We start from the raw sequence: 7,051 nt of genomic DNA, 5'->3' as shown, positions 1-7,051 counted from the left end.
GTCAGTGGCCACCTGAGGGAGCCGCCTCCCCTCCCCCCACGGCCCCAGTCCGGCCCGGGCCCCGCTGAGGAGGAGGAGGCGGCTCTGAGGGGGCTGAGGAGAGTGAGTGACATCCCTACCCCCCGCAGCCCCTGGGGACCCCGGGGAGGGGGGGCGCGGGGAGAAGGGGGGGGGGGACACCCACCCACCCACACCCCCACACCCCCCCCCCCGAGGGGGCGAGGGGAAGGGGCGAGTGAGGAGGCGAGGAAGGAGGTCGGGGGGAGGGGAGAAGCCGGGGCGGGCGAGGGGCCGGGGGGGGTCGCTGCGTGGGTGTGCGTGGGGGGGGGTGGCGGACCGGTGTGTGTGTGTGTGGGGTGGCTGTGAGACACGGCCCCCCCCCCCCCCCCCCCCAAAAAAAAAAAACACCCGCCCCACGGGGGGTTACGGGTGTGGGCGCCCCACGGGCGGCGGGGCCCGGGCACGGCGGGGGAGGGGAAGGCCCGGAGGGACGCTGGGGAATTGGCCTGAGGAAGGAGCGGGGCTGGGAGGGGCGCTCACAAAACGGGGAGGGGGGGGGGGGGAAAGGGGGGCTGGAAATAAAAAAAAAAAAAAAATTAAAAAAAAAAAAAAAAAAAAAAAAGGCTGGGGAAGTACCAGCGGAGGGTGGGCAAGGCTGAGGGGGTGCCAGGGAGGAGCGAAGAGTGCATCCTGGGAGTTGCCCGATAGGCACAGCTACCAGAGCATGTCAGCAAAGCCAGATTATTAGTCCCAGAGACTTGGGAAGGCGGGGGAGGGGAAGTGGGGGAGGGGAGGGAACTACCGATGCTAAAGATGGGGCATCCGGGGAAGAACTTGGGGCCACCGGGCCGGGCTGGGCGCAGCCGGCTCCGGAGCGGGCGGGGAAGGGGGCACGGCGGGGGGAGAGGGAAGGGTGCTGCTAGAAAGAAGAGGGCGGCTTTTTTGGATAATGAAGGTACCAGGACTCCTGAGAGAAGCCTCAGTGGTGTGTGCTTCAGGGGGGAACAAGACGTCCACTGCAAGAGAAAGTGGTGCTCCAGAAATGGACAAAGTTCTGTCGCGGGGCAGCAAAAATCAAGGGTCTGCCGGTGGAATGAGGCGTCCCCGGGAAGAAAGGGTGGATGCAGGCAGGGTGAGGCCACTTACGGAGGGGACCTGCTAAGCAGGAACAAAAAAACTGGTTGCTTGCTGGAGAGTGCCAGATGGGTTGAATTCACGACAGGACTTAAGATGGAGGTGTTTTGTGGGGCTGATGCCAAAGAGGAGTCCTTATACCCCCGTGTCTAGATGCGTGGAGGTTATGCGCTCAAAGATTGAGAACCAGGCTCATTTTCACAAATTTGAAAATACCACAGTTGCATTTGCCTCGATCACTTTCTTTTTCTGGCAGTGTTTTATCTCTGTACTACTTTGGGGGGGGGATTTAGTTTGTACGCAAGACAAGCTCTATTCAAAATAAAGTTATATCCTGTCTGTGGTCTACCACCTTCTCCTCACCCCCAGCTATCTGCCATGTTTCACAGAACGTATCTAGAGGGCTTCTTAAAAATCAAATTCATTATTAATTTTCTATCTGTCTTGCACTTTTTTTCCCATCTTTGTGATAAGTGTGGTGAAAAGCTAGAGAGAATATAAGGGAGTATATGTATGAGCCGTGTACCCTGTGGCAGTTGCTACAGGTAAAAGAATATTGTCAGTGTAAATATTTAGAAGTAACTAACTTTACAAACTTTGACTCTCTACAGCATTTTAGGAGCAAATTCCAAACAAGAAAAAAGTGTAAGGGAAGAAAAAGCTTTTCAGTTTGCTTTAACTTGAGAAGAACCCTTAAATATAACTCCTAAACAACTCAGAAACTGGTGGTACAAATATTTATTTGAACTAACTGAATACAAAGCACTATTAAATGCAAAGAAAATTGCGTGAAATACTTCAGTGTCTTTTCATGACTGTACCAAGCACAAAGTTTTAAGAAAGAAAGCATGCATTTTTAGTGGGCAGTCTTCCTTTAAACTGTAGATTGAGTTTTTCTTCTAATCTCAATCTCAATGGTACAGATGACTCCTTTTTTTCAGATTTTCTCAAGAGTTTCATGACACATCTTACATGAACCTGAGTACGCACAGTGTTCAAACAGTGACTAAATCTTCCAAAGAGTAAAACAGATGACGTGATCACACAAATATAACTGAAATTATGTCTGTGTACCAGTGGTCCCTAAATCCTGCTGTGCAGTGGGCTACTATCTGAAGCAAGCAAAATGCTGCGAGATACTTCATGTTTCCCAGTTGGCTTCATTTTAAACATCTTAATTCCCTGTTGCCACGAGCAATTTCAGAGGGTCCTGCAGGAAGAAACTTATCTATAAGCCACGAGTTGGGGACTACAGATAACAAAATTTTGTTTAAAAAAGTACACAAACACACTAGCTTTGCTTTTGAAAGGTACTTGAAGAATGTGACTTAGCTTTCATCCAAAGTTAATTATCCGGTTTCCATCATGAAGACTGCTTCAAGGATTGTATGTAAGAGGCAGCACCACTGAATAGTAACCTTCCTGCAGCAAAAAAAAACAAAAGGCCATTGCTAGATTTAGGTGTAACTGAATGTCTCTCATCTTGATAAGAGTTCAGCTGTTTGGGCCAAAGGGAGATCAACTGCTTTCCACCCCCATATCTTCAGCTTGAATTCAGGGAGTCCACTGAGTCTCTAGAGAAGCTGGCTTGTGTGTTGTCACAGCTTCCCAAAGGTGGGTAGGGAATTTTAAAGTAATGGTGGCGGCTTCTGCAGTGGGTCACAGCCACATTTTTAGTAGCACTCCTGAGGGAACAGAAGAGGCAACCCTAAAATGTCCCTTAGTAGTAGTGTGATGCTGTGGAATGAGGACTCGGAGCTTTTTTACTGCTAAGGCCAGAATGAATGGAGCAGTGAATTACAAAGTCCAGCTTTCAGAATTTTTTGACCACTTGCATCCCTTGACATACACACTTCCACCTGATGAACTAAGCAGTATCAGTGGGCTGCTATCATAGTCTGAAATATCTCTGTGGCATTCTTGCTCAGAAAAAAACTCTTTGGGAAGATGTGTGAAGAGTATTTACCTATTCTGGCTTGCTGGTCAGTCCTCTGTTCCTTGCAGAATGCTGGGGTTTGATCTCATCTACACTTCTAGGGCTGACTCAGAGTATCTAGTTTCACAATTTTGGTGTGCCACCAAAAATATCAATGGATGTTGCAGCCAAAGAACAATGGGAGAAGACATACTATAAAAATACCCCTTTTGCTGACTAATTCCCTTTGCTTTGGAGCAAGGTGGTGTGTACATTTCTGGAATCATTGCCAGTGTGGTTACTAGCCCAGGTCTGAAAACTGAAGGCATTTAAGCTGCCATACCATGTACGTACAGGTAGCCTGGCTGCTGAAAAGCACCTGAGTATCTCCACAGGCCAGTGGTCTTACCTGTTCGGTTGGTTTACGTATAGAGATGCCATAAGTTACTTTCAGAATAGGATAATAAATATTTTAACCCAAGTAAAATGAACTGCATTGACAAAATCCATTGACCCATCTTTATCGCAGGATAAAATAATACTCTTTGGGTCTTCATCAAGGTTAGAGGAGAAAGCTTAAAAGTGACTATGGAGAGGAGGACAGGAATCACTATTATGTGATCGAGTCCTCCCTGCCTTTTTACTTGAGTCATTACTTTTAATCAAATAGGTTTCTGGATTTGCAAAATAAGCAAATTAACGCCAGTTGTGAAGGCTACTCTGGGGAATACGCCATTTCCCTAGAAACAGGTACATGGACGTACTATTGCCACGTATGAGCTATTGTATCTTGATCACAGGTTCATTTTACAACAGGTTCCTTATGTCAGCCATGACATGAGTTCACCTTTTAGCTTCTGTGGCTTAGGACAGGTCTGTTCCTTGCTGCTAGTGAATAATCAGGGTGTTAGTGCCAAGCTGAAATATTGGAACGATACTTGCAGTGTTTGCTTTTTGGTTGCTTGGCATAGTAAACCAGTGGCCTTGTGCCCATGGAGCTACCAGAGGTATTTTCAGGATTTTTCCATCTTTTTATTGTTGTTTTTGCAGCCCATAGCAGCTTTCTCTTTACCAGAAAACTCCATCTTGTAATCCATTGTCCTTATTAATTGTCTCTTATAAGTTCTTTAAGTTTATACAACTGAACCCGCTTGCCCAGCTGATAAGACATGGATGTTCCAAGGAGGCTGGAGGAAAGGAGGGGAGGATGGTTGGTATTTGGTGACAACATCAGAGCTTTGGGTCCAAAGGACCCCGATCGAACAGGTTCACAGTCAGGGAAGAAATGTACTTGGCATTGTGACTGCCAGCATAAAATCAAGCAGGTTTTTTTCCTAGCTATTAGATTTCACCAGTTTTTCAACGTAGATGCACATAATTACTTATAAATTACAAAGTATTATATTTTTAATTTATAGATAAGTATCTCCAAAGATCATCGGAGCCCAAATACAGTTGCCTTGGTTCCTATGCACAGACCAGTTAAACTATCCTTCAACAATTGATTTATATAACTGAAATAGCTAGGGAAGTGAGAAATTTCCTTCCTCTTAGGATACAATGCCAAGGATGTCAAATCTCCAGAGAGCCTGATGATAAGAATTGGGCTGTCCTTTTTCGCAGTTATTAAGTATATGATTATTCATTAGAGCACTGAAACCGTGGAATGCGGTTCTGTAGCGCTCCCTCTCCTGCCTCTCGGTTGCGTGTGCCTCTGCACGCCGCAGACCCAGAGCAAGGCTCGGTCAGTGTGTGATGGAGGACCGGCCTCCTCTTCAAAGGAAAACAAAGGGTGCTTCAGCTTTTGGTGACATAGATGTGATTTTTTTTTTTCCCCGAGAGCCATCTCTTGGCAGTGCACTGGGAGCGGCGTGTAACCGGTAGCAGTATCTGATGGCTGTGAGGGATCTCCCCCACTGCCTTTTCTCAGTAGAAGTATTTGGATTCGTTGTCCCAGCCAGATTTCAGATTGGAAAGCAGTTTACCAAAATCAGCCTGTTGGCACAACTAAGTGTTCTTCCTTCTTCCTCAACTGATTCTTACTCCTACTGAATAGCCTGTATTTTTTAACATAAAGATTTGGGGAAACCACATATGCAGTTTGTGAAGTGCTATTAAAATATGAGATTATTTTGGAAGAAGAAAACCCTTAATCTTGGTCTTCCAGTAAAAGCTCTTTGTTAAATCTGGGAAGGTGGTATCAGCAACTAATGCTACAAATGCACCGAGATTTATAGTTTAGGACTAAGCAAGAAGTGGTAGTTGCTTTATGAGTACTTTTCCCTTGAAATCTGCCTGAAAAAAGAAGACCATAATGACTGATCCCATCAATCCTAAATTTAGAAATGAATCTAATTTATAAGCCTCGCTTTTCAGCAGGAAAGCAGGTTATGGAACTGACCTAGTATAGTGCTGTGGGGGGAAGAGAGGCAACTTCACAGAACTGAAGTTAGAATGAACAGTCGGTCAGGAGAAAAGACTGACGGTTTTTATGTGCAGATAATAAACATCTTTTACCAGAAGGAACAATGTTAATAAATGCTTATAGTAAACATGGTATAAGACTCTCATAATCCTCATGAAAATACAGAGGTTTTCAAAATGCAGCATATTCCAATAACAATCTGTCTGGTTGACTTTATCTAGATCAGTAAAACATGGCTGTGCTTCCTCAGACCTTTGGCTTTACATCACTGTGGCTGTGATTACTTGTACCATAACTTTATGGTCAGGCTCTGTTGGCATCTTACAAATAACACAGTCAAGTCCTTGAGAATTACAGGTAACAAAGGACTCAAAGTATCATCTTTTAAAAATAACAACATGAGTTACAGCAAACTGAGGTCATGTTGAACCATCAAACTTTTATTCCCCTATGAAAGTTTAAAAGAAAGTTGTTTGAGAGGTACAGATAACTTGCTTGCTTGGCCTTGACACAACACAAATTTTAATAAATTTAATTATAATCAAGGAGATGATTTTATAGTGAAATGGCACAGTTGTCTTTGGATGCAATGCAAGTTTCAATGCAATGCTGATCCCTGGGTGGATGCCTTGAGAAACGAGGAACAACTGGGCACTCCCTTTCACAACTCTAAGGAAAATGCTTGATTCTGTTGAAGGCACAGTATTCCGCATGTGTTTTGCTCTGAATTCCTACTTTTTGCTCTTTACCTACCTTTTTTTGCAGTCACTTTTAAACCAGGATTCATTTAATCTCTGTTGCATGAGTTCTACATTTGATTTCAGTTCTCTGCCTGGCTTCCTCCAAGGCTCCCTTGACTTTGGTCCTGGAAATTCAGTGTGCTAAGGTTAATCACAGTCTGAAATTTCACTTCTCATGCCGACCACCTCGCTCGATGCTTTTGTCTGTCAACCAGTAGTCCCACTCTTTGGGGTTAGAAGGGCTTTACTTCCAGTAAAAAAGGAAGTTAAGGCCGAAGCTCATTCAGTTAAAAGATGATTTTATACACATCCAGCCTCAGTGTTCATACACAGGATGGGTTTTGGCAACAGGGAGAGCATGAATCATTTGTCTGTCTGCATATTTAAAGAAATCTAAAGTAAGAGTAACCTGACAGTGTTTTGGAGGATCTTGTATCTATTTTCATCAGAACTGTATCACTGGAAAAAGAAGGTCTTGCATAGGCAGAACTTAGAATGTTCCATCAACTCTTTATTTCTCAGTTAGCCCATCCTTAAGGATCTTTAGCCAGAACTCGTCTGTTAAACCACAGAGAACTGTCGATGTCATGGCATCCATACAGACAGATATCTGATTGTGCGAGCCTTAATCTCCGTTAGGAATCTAGTCTGATGCTGGATTGAGAGAATAAACTACTGGGAATTGCTCAAATACATCTGTGGAATTTAGGTGGAGTTCTTCAGGCTGCAACTACAAACCCATTTACCTTGTGAAAGACATTCCCTACACGCTCTGAAACCCTTAGTTTGCAAGGTCTGAACTGTAAAAACAAATCCTTCCTGAATCAGGCTTTTCTG

The 7,051-nt window shown here is 44.6% G+C and overlaps 1 protein-coding gene across 1 annotated transcript in view; it reads left to right on the top strand.

Annotated features, from left to right (window-relative positions):
* The first annotated feature begins 3 nt into the window (after positions 1-3).
* Positions 4-7,051, top strand: part of GATAD2A (GATA zinc finger domain containing 2A) — a 63,685-nt gene continuing 56,637 nt past the window's right edge. Inside the window, exon 1 of the mRNA XM_042794103.1 lies at positions 4-102. The gene's annotated coding sequence lies outside the window, so the exon portion shown is untranslated. The remainder of the gene's footprint in view (positions 103-7,051) is intronic.

The sequence above is a fragment of the Tyto alba genome, unplaced genomic scaffold (assembly GCF_018691265.1).
Source record: "Tyto alba isolate M040663 unplaced genomic scaffold, T.alba_DEE_v4.0 Super-Scaffold_20000042, whole genome shotgun sequence".
In the NCBI taxonomy this organism is placed as follows: domain Eukaryota; kingdom Metazoa; phylum Chordata; class Aves; order Strigiformes; family Tytonidae; genus Tyto; species Tyto alba.
Note: the sequence above shows the minus strand (reverse complement) of the source record. Positions and strands in the feature narration are given on the sequence as shown.